This window comes from Sus scrofa, chromosome 13, assembly GCF_000003025.6.
Source record: "Sus scrofa isolate TJ Tabasco breed Duroc chromosome 13, Sscrofa11.1, whole genome shotgun sequence".
Taxonomy (NCBI): Eukaryota; Metazoa; Chordata; class Mammalia; order Artiodactyla; family Suidae; genus Sus; species Sus scrofa.
This window is the reverse complement of record NC_010455.5, coordinates 123191107-123212276: the sequence shown is the minus strand read 5'-3', so window position 1 is coordinate 123212276 and position 21170 is coordinate 123191107. Positions and strand designations below refer to the sequence as shown.

At 38.1% G+C, this 21170-nt stretch overlaps 1 protein-coding gene across 1 annotated transcript in view; it reads right to left on the bottom strand.

Moving 5' to 3' along the window:
• Positions 1-21170, bottom strand: part of MAP3K13 (mitogen-activated protein kinase kinase kinase 13) — a 181475-nt gene that overhangs the window by 145275 nt on the left and 15030 nt on the right. The window lies entirely within an intron of this gene.

Genomic DNA, 21170 nt, shown 5'->3' with positions numbered 1-21170 from the left:
AACCCAGAGCTTTATATTCTTTTAAATTGCACCTTATTAGTTTTAGTCCATCCTTCTAATATTAAGATAATTTTGAATCATGACTCTGTACTCTGTCACTGGAAATACCTTTTAGGCCTAACTGCATTGACTTAATTCCCATGGATTCACTAGGTTATTAGTAAATAAATGCTGAGCAGCCAAGATCAAGAACAGAGTTCTGGGGGAATTCCCATCGTGGCACAGCGGAAATGAATCCAACTAGGAACCATGAAGTTTTGGGTTTGATCCCTAGCCTTGTTCAGTGGGTTAAGGATCCAGCGTTGCCATGAGCTGTGGTGTAGGCCAGCAGCTACAGCTCCGATTTGACTCCTAGCCTGGGAACCTCCATATGCCACAGGTGCAGCCCCCAAAAGACAAAAAAAAAAAAAAAAGAACAGAGTTCTGAAAGGGAGAAAAGAGCCCTGTTACTAGAGACCTTCAGTTTGACACTGGTCCAATACTCTCTGGGTACACAAGTTTGATCAGCTACAAAGATACCTACTCTCAGGTAGCTTATACTTTTTTTTTTAACTTCTCAAACGAATCAGGAAAATGAAGTGCCTTTATAAATACAGACATGTCTACAGCATACCAATCCACTAGAACTCTACTGGAAATGGAGATGTGGTTAGTTTGATGTGAACAGTATTTTTGTTTGGAATTCAGTGCTGTTTCTTAGTGATGACCATTTTCTTTTTTAAGAGTTTACAAACTTTCAGTTAATTATTCTTTTTAGAAGTCTACTTGATGGAAAGGAAGAAGTAAAACTATCCCTATTTGCAGATGACATGATACTATACCTAGAGAATCCTAAAGACTCTACCAGAAAACTGTTAGAGCTCATCCACGAATTTGGCAAAGTCGCAGGATACAAAATCAATACACAGAAATCTACAGCATTTCTATACACTAACAATGAAAGAGCAGAAAAGGAAATTAAGGAAGCAATCCCGTTTACCATCACATCCAAAAGAATAAAATACCTAGGAGTGGGGTTCCCGTCGTGGCGCAGTAGTTAATGAATCTGACTAGGAACCATAAGGTTGCGGGTTCGGTCCCTGCCCTTGCTCAGTGGGTTAACGATCCGCCGTTGCCATGAGCTGTGGTGTAGGTTGCAGATGCGGCTCGGATCCCGCGTTGCTGTGGCTCTGGCGTAGGCTGGCAGCTACAGCTCCAATTAGACCCCTAGCCTGGGAACCTCCATATGCTGCAGGAGTGGCCCAAGAAATGGCAAAAAGACAAAAAAAAAACAAAAAAACAAAACCTAGGAGTAAACCTACCTAAAGAGACAAAAGACCTGTACTCTGAAAACTATAAGCCACTGATGAAAGAAATCAAAGATGACACAAATAGATGGAAAGATATACCATGCTCATGGATTGGAAGAGTTAATATTATCAAAATGACTATACTACCTAAGGCAATCTACAGATTCAATGCAATCCCTACCAAATTACCAAGGACATTTTTCACAGAACTTGAACAAATATTTTAAAGTTTGTTTGGAAGCACAAAAGACCCAGAAGAGCCAAAGACATCCTGAAAAAGAAAAATGGAGCTGGAGGAATCAGCCTCCCTGGCTTCAGACTATACTACAAAGCAACAGTCGTCAAAACCACATGGTACTGGCAAAGACAGAAATAGAGATCGGTGGAACAGGATAGAAAGCCCTGAATTAAACCCATGCACCTACAGCCAACTCATCTATGACAAAGGAGGCAAGGATATACAATGGAGAAAGGACAGCTTTTTCAATAAGTGGTGCTGGGAAAACTGGACAGCCACATGGAAAAGAATGAAATTAGAACACTCCCTAACACCATACACAAAAATAAACTCCAAATAGATTAAAGACCTAGATATAAGACCAGACACTATAAAACTCCTAGAGGAAAACATAGGCCAAACGCTCTCTGACATAAACGACAGCAACGTCTTCTCAGATCCACCTATCAGAGTATTGACAACAAAAACAAAAATAAACAAATGGGACCTAATCAAACTTAAAAGTTTCTGCACAGCAAAGGAAACCCTAAACAACACAAAAAGACAACCCACAGAATGGCAGAAAATCTTGGCAAGTGAATCAACTGACAAGGGATTCATCTCCAAAATTTATAAACAACTTCTGCAGCTCCATAACAAAACAACAAACAACCCCATCAAAAAAATGGGCAGAAGATCTAAACAGACAGTTCTCCAAAGAAGACATACAGATGGCTGAGAAACACATGAAAAGATGTTCAACATCACTCATTATTAGAGAGATGCAAACCAAAACCACTCTGAGGTACCACCTTACACCAGCCAGAATGGCCATCATCAAAAAGTCCTCAAACAGTAAGTGCTGGAGAAGGTGTGGAGAAAAAAGAACTCTCGTACACTGTTGGTGGGATTGTAAATTGGTGCAACCACTGTGGAAAGCAGTATGGAGATGCCTCAGAAAACTAAACATAGAACTACCATTTGATCCTGCAATCCCACCTCTGGGCATCTACCCAGAGAAAACCACGACTCACAAAGACACATGTACTCCAGTGTTCACTGCAACACTATTTACAATAGCCAAAACATGGAAACAACCTAAATGTCCATTGACAGAGGAGTGGATCAAGAAGATGTGGTACATATACACAATAGAATATTACTCAGCCATTAAAAAGAACAAAATACCAGCATTTTTTGCAACATGGATGGACCTAGAAACTATCATGCTGAGTGAAGTCAGCCATACAATGAGACACCAACATCCAATCTGAAAAAAGGACAGACTGAACTTCTTTGTAGAACAGATGCTGACTCACAGACATTAAAAAACTTATGGTCTCCGGAGGAGACAGTTTGGGGGGTGGGGGGATGTGCTTGGGCTGTGGGATGGAAATCCTGTGAAATCAGATTGTTGTGAAACCATAACATTATACAACTACAGATGTGATAAATTCATTTGAGTAATAAAAAAATAAATAATAAATAAATAAATAAATAAAACAGAAACACACTCACAGATTTCAAAACCAGCCTTATGGCCACCAAAAGGGAAATTATGGAGGGGAGAGATAAACTGAGGTAACAGGACTGGCATATACATGCTATTACATATAGAATACATAATGGGCAAGCAACTGCTATATAGCACAGGGACACCTACTCAATATGCTATAACAACCTATCTGGGAAAAAAGAACATATAAATATGATTGATTCACTTTACTCCTGAAACTAATACAACATTGTACATCAACTATACTCCAATAAAGAAAAAAATTTTTAAGTTAAAAAAAAAAAAAAAAGAAGTCTACTTGAAATTGAAAGGAAGCTTCCCCAATTGTAGGAAGTGATTGGCAAACTGTCTCAAAAGAGGAGATATAGTGGAGGAAGGAAATGGGGAAACACTATGAAAGAAGGCATGGTAGGAATAAGCACCATGTGCCCTTTGGAGCAGCAGCGGTCATTGGAAAGGAGTATAAAACAAGCGGTGAAACATATGATGCAAAGCCTTGAAAAGGAAATAGGATTTTAACTTAATACATCAGAAAATAGGTAAAATTGCAAGATTTTAAAGAAAACAAAATAATGAGTACATTAATAACAATTGAAAAATGTGCAAAAGTTATGAACAGTTCATAGAAGAAATAGAAATGGTTCTTAAATACATGAAAAAAACTGTCTGCCTCACTAATTGTAAGAGAAACACAAATTCTAAAAGTACAATGACATCATTTTAACCTGAATTTTAACCATTCAAATTGGCAAATTTCAAAAAATCACATAAGATATGATGTCGGTGAGGTTATGGGAAAATAACGCAATAAATTGGTAGAATCTCTGAAGAGCAAATTGGCAATCAAATTATGAGTACATATACCCTTATACCCAGCAATAACTAAAGACCTACTATATTAAATGATATATGCACATGAATATTCATTGCAGCATTGCTTGCAAAAGTTAAAGATGTCAATCAACAGGGAATGGTAAATTAAATTATAGTGCAGATAATCCAATGGGATACTGGAATAAGAAAATAAGGCAAATTTGGTCACTGATAAAGAATGATCAAGCTATATTAAGTTTAAAAAGGTAAAGTAGAGATTCCCTGATGGCCTAGCCGTTAAGGATACAGTGTTGTGTCTCACTACTGTGGTTCAGGCATTGCTGCAGCACAGATTCAATCCCTGGTCTGGGAAGTTCTGCGGGACTCGGGCATAGCCAACAACAAAAAGGTAAAGTACAGAGCACTATATTTAGAATGCAACTACTTTTGTGTGTATGTTTGAGAGAGAGATAAAGAGAGCAAAGGAGGGAGGGAAGAAGGGAGGGAGAGAGAGAAAAAGTACACACAGAAAATCTCCCTGGAAGAATATCCAAGAATCCAGAAACAGTCGGTTGTCTCTAGGGAAGGGACTGGATAGCTATGGTCCAGAGGTAGGAAGGAGACTTATGTACACTTTTGTCCTTTCTGAATTTTTACCCAGGCTGGTGTTACTTATTTAAAAATAAATAGATATGCTAAATAGCAATATGGCATCCAGGAATAGAGAAAGGGCAGTAGTGAAAAATCTGGCAAAAACCAAATTAAGGCTAGATTTTATTTTTATTTTTTAATTTAATTTAATTTTATTTTTTTTTGTCTTTTTGCTATTTCTTTGGGCTGCTCCCACGGCATATGGAGGTTCCCAGGCTAGCGGTCAAATCGGAGCCGTAGCCACCAGCCTACACCAGAGCCACAGCAACGTGGGATCCGAGCTGCGTCTGCAGCCTACACCACAGCTCACAGCAACGCCGGATTGTCAACCCACTGAGCAAGGGCAGGGATCGAACCTACACCCTCATGGTTCCTAGTCGGATTCGTTACCCACTGCACCACGATGGGAACTCCTAAGGCTAGATTTTAGTTAATAGTCATGATTATTAATTTTTAATTATTAATTTCTTGAACAATGAGCCATGGTAAGGTAAGATGTTAACATTGGGAGAAACTGGGTGAAGTTACTATATTTGCAACTTTTCTGTAAATCTAAAATTATTGCCAAAGTAAAATGTTTATTAAAACAAGAAACAAACATTTAAAAAGTTATTAGGGCAGCTAAGGAGGAAATGGCTAAGATGGATTAGAACCAACAAGGCCAGATGAGAAACTGTGGCAGTAACCCTGGCATGAGGTGATGAAGACCTGCTTTAGGGTAAAAGTCATGAAAAATACAATGAAAAGAACACAGACATAAGATACATTTCAAAAGAAAAAAATCAAGAGTGCCTGCTGTGGTACAGTGGGTTAAGGATCCAGCATGGCCTCTGCAGTGGCTCAGCTCACTTCTGAGGCATGAGTTCTATTCTCAGCCTGGCACAGTGGGTTAAGAATCCAGTGCTGCCGCAGCTGTGGTGTAAGTCACAGCTGTGGTTCAGATTTGATCCCTGGCCCAGGAACTTTCATATGCTGCAGATGCAGCCAAAAAAAGAAAAAAATTCAATAAAATATTTCCAATAGTGAGAGAGATAAGAATAGTGAAACCAATGACAAAAGATGAAAATTAGAAAAGGAAGCTGGTTTGAAGGGGAATGAGATTCATTTAATTCATTTATTCAACAATATCTGTTGGTACCTACTATGCCAGGCACTATGTGAGGCACTGAGGATGTGCGAGTGACTCTAAAATATCCTGGTTCAACTGTCCAATGGCCTCCAGATGTTAGAGGATGAGAGTTTGGGTGAGAGGACAGGACTGTGATAGAAAAAGGTGATACAGAGTGAGGAAGCAGAGGCCAAAACTAAGTCGAGGAACAGAAGACACAATTAGGAGGGAGAGAGTAGTAGCAAAGAAGACAGAAGGAATGGGCAGAGGATTTTGAAAAGAAGCAGAATAGGGTAGTTTCCTGGAAACCAAGATAAAGGATCAAAGACGAAGTGTTCCATCAAATGTACTGTCCAAGAAATGAGGCTGCACAAAAGACCACAAGACAGCTAGCTGGTTAAAAAAGGAGAGAGATAATTGATGGTGAAGGAGGTCATTCAAGAGATCTTTTTCACTTTCAGTGAAGCTTAAATGGAACCCAGATCACAGAAATCAAAATTTTCTTACAAGAACTTCTGAGTCAAAAGCCTTTGGGAAATGGGATTTCATTTATAACCATGCTTCTCAAATGGCGGTATTCAAAGCCACAACACAGATTTTTATGTAGCCTCAACTTTATTTAGAGGAAAATATACTGAAAGAGAAGAATGGAATATTTGCATGAATTTCTAAGGCAAATCCTATGATTTTAAGCATAGAAGGCCACTATCTTACTTACAAGGTGACAAATAGTTGACTCTCCACTTCCATAAATGGGGTACTTGGGTAGAAATTTGAGAAGCACTGATATAATGGCCAACTAAGCTGATATGTGGGCTTGCTATTAAAACTCAAGATAATGATAGTTAATGAAAATAACTTGATGAACTATGGTCTTAATGGCAAATTACAATAAATATTTCACATTCAAATAAGAAAAATAATAAACAAAATATTGAATTTATCAAATTTGCCACTATTTGCTATTTTTTTATTTATGTAACCATATATTATTTATCCTTTATGTCTATAGCCAGAGCTTGGCTACACACTTAGAGGGAAGTCACAGTGTCAACTAAATTCAGATGCCCTATCAGTGCTATTTAAGAATGATGAAAACATACCAAGTAGCAACAATACTATACACATACACATATAATTTATATATACACATGGCATAAATATGTAGTCTGCGTGGTGTGCATGCATATACATATGCATAAGTGATAGATGCACACATATACATACATGTACTGTAAACACAGGTGTTAATGCAAGAATTGGTGACTATGCTTTAAATTCTAACTTATTTAAAAAAAAAAAAAAAGAGTTCCTGTCGTGGCTCAGTGGTTAACGAACCCAACTAGTATCCACGGAGATGGAGGTTCAATCCCTGGCCTCCTTCAGTGGGTTAAGGATCCGGTGTTGCTGTGAGCTGTGGTGTAGGTCGCAGAGGCAGCTTGCATCTGATATTGCTGTGGCTGTGCTGTAGGCCAGCAGCTACAGCTCTGATTTGACTCTCAGCCTGGGAACTTCCATGTACCATGAATGTGGCCCTAAAAAGCAAAATAATAATAATAATAATAATAATTAAAAATTCTAATTTAGGAGTTCCCATCGTGGCGCAGTGGTTAACGAATCCGACTAGGAACCATGAGGTTGCGGGTTCGGTCCCTGCCCTTGCTCAGTGGGTTAACGATCTGGCGTTGCCGTGAGCTGTGGTGTAGGTTGCAGACGAGGCTCGGATCCCGCGTTGCTGTGGCTCTGGCGTAGGCCGGTGGCTACAGCTCCGATTCAACCCCTAGCCTGGGAATCTCCATATGCCGCGGAAGCGGCCCAAGAAATAGCAACAACAACAACAACAACAACAAAGACAAAAATACAAAAAAAAAAAAAATTCTAATTTATATAAAAACAACTGAAACCCTGGCTTATGTGTAGTGTACAGGAGACTGGTAAAATGGAAGTGTAGTTTTCATATGCAATTCTCTGCTAAGTAAATTAAAATACTACTTTGGCATAAGGTCTTCACAACCCAGACTAAGTATGTATTTGAAAGCTTTCCTTTGATATTTTCTGCATAAACAGCCTTGGTCTACAAGCTACCAGGCAATACTCCCACCAAGTAAAACTTTCTTTTAAATCTTTTATATGAGAAAGTCTTTAGAGCAATAACAGTGTAGGTAATATACAGCAGTTTTTTTTTTTTTAATGTCATGGGAAAACATGTAGGGTTAATAATTTTTAAAAAATCAACTATCTAGTCTAATGTCATCTGGAGAAATTACTATCAGCATCATTACTCTAACATAATTCTGATACTTAGAGATTTTTTACTGTTTGAAAGAAAACCAATTTTAAAGATAGTTAAACTAGCTTTTTTCCTAAATGTGTGGGTTTCTAAACTAAAGTTACTTCCATAGCAAATGGCTTTCATTACTCCATCTTGTATACCTTGTCTGAAAGTACCTTTTGAGGCTAAGAAACAAAAAGCTAATGCAACACTAAACCTGAAAGACAAAATTACAGCTTTCACAGGTATTTCATTCAGTGTAGGCCAATACCTTTCACAGTCAATAATAACAACGGGAGAATGTTGTCATTTCTTGACATTATCTACTGCCTGTAACTCTCTGCTGTCACATTTAAAGGAATGTTGACATTATCATGTTTGGAGAAAGCAAATCTGAACTGATATCCTAGGGAATAATACATTATTTTCCTACATGACCTTCACAATCATGAGAGTGGTAGAATTCTCCATGATTCGCTTTCTGTCTTAAATATATATTTAGGGAATGAGAACTGATACAAGCACTTGAAATGTCAGATAAATAAAATTATTAGCCACCATGCAATTTGGTATTACCTGGAAAAGATGAAGAAGCATGTTTGTAGCACCAGAAATTTAACTCCCAGGCACATACCCTAGCACAGATTTCTAAGACCCCTGCCATGGTAACCTAGTATGCAACAAATGTGTGAGGGGTGTGCCCAAATATGGTTCTCCTCAACCCTCCAGCCAAACAAGAGCCCCCTGGCCAGAGACATAGCTTCATTCCTTTGATGGAGAGTTTTGTACAAATATGATCTATCATTTCCTATGTGTGCTGTAGCATGAAAAAGGCTGGGAAACATTGATAGAGAAGTTCTTACATATGTGTGGCAGATAAATACACAGGAGAGTGTGTGTGTGTGTGTGTGTGTGTGTGTGTGTGTGTGTGTGTATAGGAGCAATGTTTGTAATAACTAAAAACTGGAATATCTCAAATGTTTATCAATTCATCTGCTAATAAATTCTAGAATACTCACACAATGTACTATTATACGCAGTGAAAACTAATGAACAATAGATATATGCATTGACATGGATAAATCTAAGACTATATATGCTGAGTAAAAAATGGTAAGTCCCAGAAAAATGCATACAATATTGTTAATTCTTTTATAAAACTCAAAAACAGGTAAAACTAACCAGCATACTGTTTAAGCATATACAGATATGTGATAAAACCGTTGAAAAAAAGCAAGAAAATTATTATTAACACAAAATTCAGAACTTTGGTTGCCTCTGAAGGAGGATGAAAAGTTTGGGATCGGAAAGGAGCACACAGGAGATATTAGAGATAATGGTAATATCGCTTTCTTAAAGCTGGGCTGCAGGTACACATGTGTTCTCTATACAGTTATTCCATAAGCCTTATAAATAGTTTATAAATATTTGCCATCTACTCAGTGTTTAATGCCTACCTTTTATCAAAGCCCTACTTTATCCAAAGGCAGATAGCCAGTGCATCTATGATCTCTGCAACAGAATGAGGTACATGGAACAGGAGGGACAGAAAGCACCCGACTGACTACACAGAACACTACAGCTCAGATACTGAACCTTTCACAAGAGCCCTCCAAACCTATACACAACTGCAACAAGAAAAGACTCATAAACTACACAGTAATTAAGATTAAATTAAATATGCTACCATTTTACGAGGTACCACGTATGAAAATATTAGCATTAAATAAAACACAGATTTAAAGAATCAGGACTGAATAAACTGCCAGCCTATGGATGAATAACTCTTGTTGCTATTTTCAAAACAATCAACATTTCATTGTGTATTTAGACCACACAAAAGACATTTACAGACTGACAATACTTTAATTCATCATGTATATCCAGCCATGTTTGCTTAGTCAAATGCCTGTCTGTTTGTCAATGTCATTTAAGGGCAGGTTTATAAAGCTTCAAGAGCAAGAACTAGATCTGTTTCATCTGATATAACTACCAAGGAAAAACACAATGAAAATGGTTTCAGAATCCTTGCCTCTACTCTTTGTTTTAAGGGCTAGACAGAGGGAAGCCGTTTTTCTAAGCATTAGATATTTTGTAGACGCAAAAGAGCCATAATAGACCACAAAGATATAAACTTAACTTCTAAATTAATTTATTATTTTTGATTTGGAATATAAAAGAAGCCCAGCTTGAGCTTTCCCTTTAATATTAAAAAAGAGAGAGAGACAGCCACTTAAAACAGATAAGTTAATGTTTATACCAAAGCAAATTTTTTCCCTTTCTTTTTTTTTTTTTTCTTTAAAGTTTGAATAGGTGAGTGACCTTACTGGAATTCCCCTGTTAGCTCTGGAGTATCTATTTGGAAGTTTCAAACAGAAACTACTTTCACATGATACATTAGAATGTTATGCCAAGTGGTATCTATCTCTGCACCTTGAACTCAGATGTTATAACATGGATGAATAAATAAACTTTACACAAAACGAAAAGCATTTTTTCCCTTAGGCCATTTAAGAAAATATCAAATTTAATTATATTTATAGGGTCATTATATATAGAAAAACTTCACATACTTACCCAAACTCAAGAAATTCAACCTTGATACAGCTTCAAGCTATCAAAAATAGGCCAGTTTTTAAGAATGTCAAACAATGAATATATCATGCTGAAGTGAGAATCTGAGTCCATATTTAATTCGTTACATTAGTACAATTGCCTAAAAATCCACACAATAATAAAGCATTTGCTTCTCCTTTATTTCATATTTTCTAAAATACCTATTTCCACCGAAAGGAAGTTAGTTTCAGATTTACTGAGAAATGGCTTATAGCAACCCTGTCCTTTCCAGTGTGGGGCAGTCCCGAAACTAACCCTAAACCACTGAAAATCAATACAGAGTCATAAGCAACAGTAGGGATAATTTAGAATTGAAACAAAATATTTCCCCAAGCCAGGCCACACCCCTGAGTTTCACCCTTGGCACTTCTTTCCCTCCTTTTCAGAAGGTGAAAGCACAAAAAGCACACCCTGGAATTTTAGTCCAGTCATCTATCTTGCTCTCAAAAGCTGTTTACAGGACAGAAAAAAAAAAAAAAAAAAAAGAAACACAGCTAACCATTTCATAATCTGAGTTACAACAGGATATGTTAGTTTCAGAAGTTGAGATGAACTGGTACATAAGAGTGAAGGGGGAATAAGTTTCAGGGAAAGTTCAGCAGAGGGAGCATGACTCTTTAATACTGTCCTATAATATCTCTGCACTATTTTATAATAGTGGCTGGAATCTTTCCAATAATATATAAAGAATATAAAATATTCTTTAAAGAAAATTTTTAAACCATTAACATGACATCACAATAATTACAGCCCACAATGTTTCCTGTCCCTACTCCCTCCAGGTGACGAAGGCAGAGTAAATGGGATAATAATTCCATGTACAATTGCAAGCCTGATTCTTCAACTAAAACTGGAATTAAAATGTAATGGCTAGAGACAGAGGGGAAAAAAAAATTAGATAATCAAATTGCTTTCTCCCAAGGACTTTTCTATCTAGACCTCTCAACCTCCACCTAGTTAGCAAAAAGAAAAAACAAAACAAAACTTTTGACGATATTATTTGGAAATATTAAGATATTTAGCGTTACCAATTTACAATTATGTCCTGAGCTTTACGTTCCAAAATGCTTTCTTTAAAACCTATGTGATACAGAGAGATATCGTAAAGGATACTGGCATCTTGGGGGAAGGAGAAGAGTTCAAGAACTTCTTTTCTTTCTTTTTATATATTTTGGCTCAAATATATTTATAATCCCCAAAGCCCCTATAAAATTATTTTCTTTCTTTCTTTTTTGTCTTTTTAGGGCTGCACCTGCAGCATATGGAGGTTCCCAGGCTAGGGGTCAAATTGGAGATGTAGCTGCTGGCCTATACCACAGACACAGAAACTTGAGATCTGAGCCTCGTCTGCAACCTACTCAGCTCAAGGCAAAGCCGGATCCTTAACCCACTGAGTGAGGCCAGGGATTGAACCTGCGTCCTCATGGTTACCAGTCAGATTGATTTCCACTGAGCCACGATGGGAACTTCTTTCTTTTCTTTTCTTATTTTGGTCTCTTTGTCTTTTTAGGGCCACACCCATGGCATACGGAGGTTCCCAGGCTAGGGGTCCAATAGGAGCTATAGCCACCAGCCTACACCACAGCAACAGCAACGCTGGATCCGAGCCATGTCTGCAAACTACACCACAGCTCACAGCAATGCCAGATCCTCAACCCACTGAGGCAAGGCCAGGGATCAAACCCACAATTTCACGGATGCTAGTCGGGTTCGCTAACCGATGAGCCACGATGGGAACTCTGGAACTCCTTCCTTCCTTCCTCTCTCTCTCTTTATTTTTTTGTCTTTTTAGGGCCGCACTTATGGCATATGGAAGTTCCCAGGCTAGGGATATAATAGGAGCTGCAGCTGCTGGCCTATATCACAGCCACAGCAACACCAGATCCAAGCCAGGTTTGTGACGTACACACAGCTTGCAGTAACCCTGAATCCCTAACCCATTGAGAAGGGCCAGGGATCAAACCCACATCCTAGGGTTTGTTACTGCTGAGCCACAATGGGAACTCCTAAAGTTATTTTCATTTTGTAAAATAAAAGCCATTCAACACAAAGATTTTCATGTGGTGTCATCACACAGTAAACTCTTAAATGCAAAAACAAGAGGTATTTTGGCTAAGATACAATTTCATTTTTACAAGTAAGGGAAAAACACATCATGTGCTTTTTTTGTTCATAGTTTTCTCTTATTGACTTATTTCCTACTGACTACCACATTGGTATCTTCTGCTCAGACCTTTCTCTTTCTCTTTCTACTCTATGGTTTTGAAATTTCTTAACCAAAAGTATAAGAATAGATAATATATATTAAGCCAGATATTGTTCTAAACAATTAATTTAATCCTCACAACTGTGAGACATTTCCAGTTTAAAAATATACTGTTATCCCTACTTTAAAGAGTAGGATCAAAAAGCAGAGATGTTAATATTCCATTTGCAATGAAGCACAGAAGCAAAAGTTTTGTGTTATAATTAAATCATTTGCTTTGTTGTCATGTTTGGATTTCTTTAGGAGGCATTTCCAAAGGACTGATATTTGGAAGAAAGGGATATGTGATTTTGTGATTTTCATTGTGTATATCCACATTCTATATATATATTTTTTTTCTTTGGTTTTTTTTAGGGCTGCACCCCAGCATATGAAGGTTCCCAGGCTAGTGCTGGTCAAATTGGAGCTACAGCTGCCAGCCTACACCACAGCTGCTCACAGGATCCAAGCCGTGTCTGTGACCTACATCACAGCTCACAGCAACACCAGATCCTTAATCCACTGAGTGAGGCCAGGGATCAAACCTGCAACCTCATGGTTCCTAGTCGGATACGTTTCTGCTGTGCCAAGACAGGAACTCCTATCTCCTTATTCTTTTCCCAGAATTTTTCTAAAGCAATTATTCTCAACTTAAGGTCTCTGGACCTGCAGCTTTAGCATCACCTGGAAACTTGTTAGAAATGTAAATTCTCAGGCCCCACCCAGACCTACTGAATTAGAAACTAGATAATGGCCTAGCAATCTGTGTTTTCTGTTCACGCACACACACAAACACATACAATATCTGCGTTTTGTTAAATTACTCCTTGAAGGTGATTCTGATGATTCATGTTAAAATTTGAAAACCATCCTTATAACACATAATATATCCATCAGTTATGAAAAAGAGCCCATTTGGCCACATATTTCATATACTGAGGTATAACTTCATTTTTACTAATTGTATTATATCTCTTAGAAGAAGGCACTCATTTGCATTCAATCCAAACATTTACTAGGCATCTACTATGTGCTTAAGAATGAGTGCTTGAAGAACTAACAGTCTAGTAGGACAGGCAGAAATTTAATAATAATTACAATGCCATAAAAATTTTACAATGATTCACTCATTATTGTATAGGTTAGGCTACCTTGACGCAATCATACTGATTACACTAGGCTACCATAAAGCAATCATACGACTGCTTCTTCATTATCAATACATGAATTGTTATACTGTATAAATATGAATTTCTTTTCATTTTTTGATGTCCAGTGTTAGTAACACAGATAACATCTATCATGTTTTATATCACGTAAGACAATATTGATGTAGGTACAGATAGATGATTCATCTTGTAAACAGAGAATGTAAACTTACAGTATGGATAAATACAGTGCAGTATATGACAGTGTTTTTCTTCCTTATGATTTTCTTAATAACAAACATTTTCTTTTCTCAAGCTTACTTTAAGAATACAGCATATAATACATATAATATACAAAATCTGTGTTAACTGACTTTTTATGTTACAGGTAAGGCTTCCTGTCAACAGTGGGAAATAGCCTAAAGTTCTCTTAAAAGGTAAATGGGTGAGTGAACTTTGCTAGACTATTCATTCATTGTAATAAAATTCATCGGTGCATTGTAGAGCTGCTTGAATCACTTGGATCAATCTCATAAAACAATGTTGAATAAAGTAAGTTTCAAAGGCATCTGATACATTTTCATAAAAATGAAAAATACTACAGTTACCCCTGAACAACACAGGGGCTATGGATGCCGATCCCCATGCAGTCAAAAATCCACATATAACTTTTGACTCTCACCAAACTTAATAGACCGCTGTTGACAGGAAGCCAGCAGCCAAATCTAACACTAAAAACAAGGTAACACCAGTTACTGGTGGAGAGTTTCCTGCACCTCTTCAAGGCACACAGCTTTTGCTTCTACCCCAGCCACTGAAGCAGTGAATATTTACCACTGAAAATGGAAAGGTTGCCTGCCTCTCCCCTCAGTGACTTAAGATTTTTGCTTCATATGAGAGAACAGTTGGTAAGTGGGTGGTATTTTATAACTCTGTGTCCTAAGGATAGCTTTCACCAGTCTATTATCTTTTCCCCCATCTTTTATGAGCACCAGTACAGGCTGTTGTGGGTGCAGCTGAATCCCTCCAAAAGGTAAGTTGAGGTCCTAACCCTTTTTATCTGTGAATGTGACTTTATTTGGAAATGGACTCTTTTTTTTGGGGGGGGGGCATGCCCACAGAATGTGGAAGTTCCTGGGCCAGGGATTGAACCCGTGTCATAGCAGCGACCCAAGCCACTGCAGTAACAATGCAGGATCCTTAACCCACTGCGCCACAAGAGAACTCCAATTTGAAAAGAGACTCTTTGCAGATGTAATCAAGTTAAGATGAAGTCATACTGGAATAGATTGGGCCCTAATCCAACATGACTGGAGTCCTCATAAGAAGAGAAAATATGGTGCTATAGGAAGACCTAGACCTCATTCCTCCAAAGAGGATCAGCAAGATGGCAGAATAGGAGGCCCCAGATCTAGTTCCCCTCCAGAGACACAGACTTAACGACTATATGTGGTATAAAAAGCCTTATATAGGCAACCTCCAGAACCAATTAAGAAGTCATAGTACCCCAGGCAAGATCAAAGCCACACTGAAATGGGTAAGAAAGCCATTTCATTTCACCTGTGATAGCCCTTCAACCAAGCTGGCACAGTTCGATGTGATCAGGATTAAATGCCCAACTCACAGCATTTCTATCAGGTGAGAAAGAGAAGAACAGAATGTATGTTCAATGTCTCAGTTTTGAGGGGATGCCTGAGGGACTGGTTTCTGTCTCACCTAACTTGGAGTGCTGAGGAAACTGGCAGACTTTGGATGCCTCGGGGCCACAGAGAACAAGGGGAAATGAACGCACATAGACTAGTTGCCGCACTATAAAACATGCAATACCACAGACCAACACCAGAGGGAGAAAAGATTACAAACTACTGAAAAAAAACAAACTGGTGAACCTGTCCAGCAGGAAAGGTATATATACACAAGCCCAGAAAATCTATATCTTCATACAAGGTTTGAGAAGCTCCCAGAATCTTTAGTAGAGCTGATTGGTGAAGGTCCTCCCCTTATGAAGCCAGTCCACAGAACTGGAAGAGGTATCAGTTTTTTTCAAATGTGCAAATCCCAGCAAACAAAGCATATGAAGAAACAGGGAAACATGGCCCAATCAAAGAAAGAAAATAAATCTCCAGAAATTTATCCTAAAGAAATGGAGGTTTGGTATGGCATAAAGACATATAGACCAATGGAACAAAACGGAAAACCCAGAAATAAATGCTCACTTATCATCAAATTATTTCCAACAAGGGAGCCAAGGCTATACAATGAGTAAAGGATATCTCTTCAACAAATAGTATGGGGGAAATGGCTATCCACATGCAAAAGAATAAGGGTGGCCCCTCAATCATATACAAATATTAAATCAAAATGGATTAAAGACCTAAACATGAGATCTAAAACTATAAAACTTATGGGAGAAAACATGGAGGAAAAGTCATAACATTTGATTTGGCACTGATTTTATGGATAGGACACCAAAAGCACAGACAACAGAAGCAATCACAGACAAAATAGGACTAGATCAAACTTTAAAACTTCTGCAAAGGAAACAACCAGCAGAGTAAAAACGCAACCTAAATGGGAGAAAATATTTGTAAACCACCTATCTAATAAGGAGTTAATAATACAGAATTCTATGTAAAGAATTCCTACAACAACAAAATAATCTGATTTTAAAAGTGGGGAAAGGATTTGAATAGACTTTTCTCCAAAGAGGATATACAAATGGCCAAGGAGCACATGAAAGATACTCAAATTTACTAATTATCAGTGAAATACAAATCATAACCATGAGGTTGTACCCCACATCCAATCAGATGTACCCTATCCTCCTCCAAAAAAGCCCCTAAAAAACAAAACCAGGAGTTCCCATCATGGCGCAGTGTTAACGAATCCGACTAGGAACCATGAGGTTGCGGGTTTGGTCCCTGCCCTTGCTCAGTGGGTTAACGATCCGGCGTTGCCGTGAGCTGTGGTGTAGGTTGCAGACGCGGCTTGGATCCTGCGTTGCTGTGGCTCTGGTGTAGGCTGGTGGCTACATCTCTGATTCGACCCCTAGCCTGGGAACCTCCATATGCCACGGGAGCGGCCCAAAGAAATAGCAAAAAGACAAAAAAAAACAAACAAACAAACAAAAAAAAAAACAAAGCCAAAAAAACCCCAAAACAGAAAATAACGTGTGTTAGGGAGTAGGTGGAGAAATTGGAACTCTGGTGCACTATTGGTGGGAGGGATATAAAATAGTGCAGCCACTCTGGAAAATAGTATGCTTCCATACTGAAGCACCTCCAAAAATTAAATATAAAACTATTACATGATCCAGCAATCCCACTTCTGGGTATACAGCCAAAAGAATTTAAAAAGCAGTTCCCTGGTGGCTCAGCAGGCTAAGGATCTCAAATTGTCGCTGCTGTGGCTGGGATCGCTGCTGTGTGTGGGTTTGATCCCTGGTCCGAATGCCACAGGTGTGGCCAAGAAAAGCCCCCAGAATCTAAGAGACATTTGCATTTCCATGTTCACTGTAACATTATTCACATTAGAGGAGAAAGCAAGCTAAATGTCCATGAGTAAATGAGTGGATTAAAAAATATAGTTCATACATACAATGGAATGTTATTCAGCCTTAAAAAGAAGGAAATCCTGTCATATGCTACAACTTGGATAAATCTGGAGGGCATTATACTAGCGAAATAAGCCAGTCGCCAAAAGAAAATACAGCATGATTTCACCTTATTTAGAGGAGTGAAACTCTTAGAAACATAGAGCAGGATGGTGGTTGCCAGGCTCAGGGGGAAGAAGAAAAGAGGAGTTGTTCAACGGGCAGAGTGTCTTTTTGAAAATGAAGATGTTCTGGAGCTGTGCCTCACAATGTGCACACAGGTAAGTAACACTCCTGTACACTTAACTGGTGAAGATGTTGGGGGATGCTGCGGAGCAGACACAGATACACACACCTAAGGAAGACAGCCACGTGAAGACAGAGGCAGAGACTAGAGCTATCTTGCTACAAAGCCAGCAACACCAAGGGTTGCAAGCAAATACCAAAAGTTAAGGGAAAGGCATGGAGCAGATTCCTCCCGAGGTCCTTCAGAGAGAGAACATAGCCCTGCCACTCCTTGATTTTGGACTTCTAGATCTGGAACTGTTAAACTATCTCTAAACAACATGATTTCACAAATTTTCTTTATCTTGGTATTTGTTTCCATTTTTGTCTTCATTCTAAATATGAATGTGCAGGAGTTCACGTTGTGGCACAGTAGTTAATGAATCCGACTAGGAACCATGAGGTTGTGGGTTCGATCCCTGGCCTCGCTCAGTAGGTTAAGGACCCAGCGTTGCCGTGAGCTGTGGTGTAGGTTGCTGTGGCTCTGGTGTAGGCCGGTGGCTACAGCTCCGATTCAACCCCTAGCCTGGGAACCTCCATATGCTGCGGGAAGTGGCCCTAGAAAAAAGGCAAAAAGACAAAAAAAAAAAAAAAAAAAAAAAAAGAATGCAATACAAATACCAGTAGTGCTTTTTCCTATGAATTGGATCCATGCCAATATCTGAGTCATGGGTTAAGTTTGTTTTTTTTTTTTCAAAATAATCCTCTTAATACTGATGTATATAATTTTGGTTTTCAGTCTTGCTGCTTATATTTTGATCTGTTTATACCAATACCACATGGTTATAAGGGAAGTTGCATTATAGCAGATAAACATTTAGAGGTCAATCACTTATTCTCTTGTGCTTTCCTTAATGATTTTTCTATTTATATGTGTTCTCTTATTTTTCCCAATGAAATTACCTACCATTTCACATACATCTATTTTTACATGTTATGATAAGTTCAGAAAAAGATGCTACCACTATGTTGACTATATTTACCTTACCCATTCGAGAGCAATTTACTTAATTTTAACCTATTGAAAGCATTGTTTTTCATTGCACATTGACAGAATACTTGAAAATATCCACAGTTCATTAAATAGTAATTGACTAAATGTGTATAGATACACATTGATATTTTGAGAAATTCTAAGCTTAACCTGGATTTTTCCCCATTATATTGAAACTACCTTGACTTTTGTATAAATGAAAACTTTAACTATTATATATTCAGCCACATTAAGACAACTAAACTACATTACATTTGGCTAATTAAGGCAGTTAAGCAATTCCATACATCATTCATTCATTCATTCAACGAATATTTAGTATCGTCTGAGCCAAGTTCTGTTCTAGTTACTAGGATTGCAGCAGAGAACAAACAAAAACGACAAAACAAATCACTCTGCTCTCATGCAGCTTACATTCTAGAGCTGGAAGAAAAAAAATAGACCAGATAAATAAGAAAAATACATGGAATGTTATACAGTGAGAAGGAGGAAAAGAAAGCAAGAAAAGGGATTAAGAAGTTTGTGTGTGCTTGCGGGGGAAAGGAGGGCTGGGAGTTAGGTAATGCAGCTAATGAAGACCTCACTGAGGAAGTGACCTCTGAGTCAAATCCTGAAGGAAGTGAGGGAAAGTACCATATAGTACCTAGAAGAACATTCCAAGCACAGGGAAAGCATCAGCAAAAACCCTAAAACAGAGAGAAGGCTGAAACAAGTGAATCTGGTGAAGACTGGTAGCAGATCAGGTCAAAGAGGTAAAGGATTTTTATTAGTAAAAGAGAAAGCTACTGGACTTTTGAGCAGAGAGACCTGATGTTACCTCTATCTCAACAGGATCACTTTGGCAGCTGTGTTAATAGTTTGAAAAGGGCAAGGAAGAAAAAAGATAAGTTAGGAGGTAATAGTAGAGGTGACTGGACTCTGCTTATATGTTCAGGTAGAGTCAACAGGACTTTCTAAAGGATCAGATTGTAGGTATGAGAGAAAGAGGAGTCAAGGGTAACTCCAAGGTTGTGCAACAGAAACGATGGAACTGTCTATTACTGAGATAAAAACTAAAAAAGAAGTTTGATGGGAGAGAAGATAGGTGTTCAGTTTTGAACATGTTAACTTTGAGATAAATATTAAGACATAAAAATGGAAATGCTAAGTTGGCAGATGTATATATAAGTCCGTAGTTCAGAGAGGTCCATGCTGGAGATAAACATTTTCTAGTAAATATGGTATTAAGGCCTTGACAGTAGACAAAACTGTCAGAGAAATGAGTCTAGGTGGAAAGGAGATAAGGTCCTAGGATTGAGCTCTAGGGCACTCTAGTATTTAGAGATCAAGAAAATAAGGAGAAACCAACAGAGGAGACTAGAAGAGAAAGAATAGTCAGAGAAGTAGGAGGAAAGCCTAAAGGATGTGATATAATGGAGGCTCAGTAAAGAAAATGTGTCCGAGCAAGTGGTGCTGGAAGACTGGACAGCTGCATGTAAATCAATGAAACTGGAACACACCCTCACACCAGGCACAGTAATAAACTCAAAATGGCTTAAAGACTTAAACGTAAGAAAGACACCATCAAACTCCTAGAAGAGAAATTAGGCAAAACATTCTCTGACATTCAACCTTACAAATGTTTTCTTAGGTAAAAGTCTCCCAAGGCAACAGAAATTAAAGCAAAAATAATCAAACTGACAAGCTTTTGCAGAGCAAAGGAAACCATTAAAAAAAAAAAAAGACAACCTACAGAATGAGAGAAAATAGTTTCAAACAATGCAACTGACAAGGGCTTAATATCTAAAATATGCAAACAACTGATGCAACTCAATAGTCAAAAAACCAACAACCCAATTGAAAAATGGGCAAAAGACCTGAATAGACATTTCTCCAAAGAAGATATACAGATGGTCAACAGGCATAAGAAAAAATGCTCAACATCACTGATTACTAGAGAAATGCAAATCAAAACTACTTGAAGTACCACCTCACACCTGTCAGAATGACCATCATTAACAAGTCAACAAATAACAAATGCCAGAGGGGGTATGGAGAAAAGGGAACCCTCCTGCACTGTTGGTGGGAATATAAATTGGTAAACCACTATGGAAAACAGTATGGAGGTACCTCAGAAAACTAAATATAGAACTACCATATGACCCAGCAATCCCATTCTTAGGCATATATCCAGACAAAACTTTCAGTAAAGAAGATACATGCACCCCTATGTTCATTGCAGCACTATTCACAATACCCAAGACATGGAAACAACCTAAATGTCTATCCACAGACGAACAGATTAAGAAGATATCCTATATACATACAATGGAATACTACTCAGCCATAAAAAAGAACAAAATAATGCCATTTGCAGCAACATGGATGGAACTAGAGACTCTCGTACTAAGTGAAATAAGTCAGAAAGAGAAAGACAAATACCAT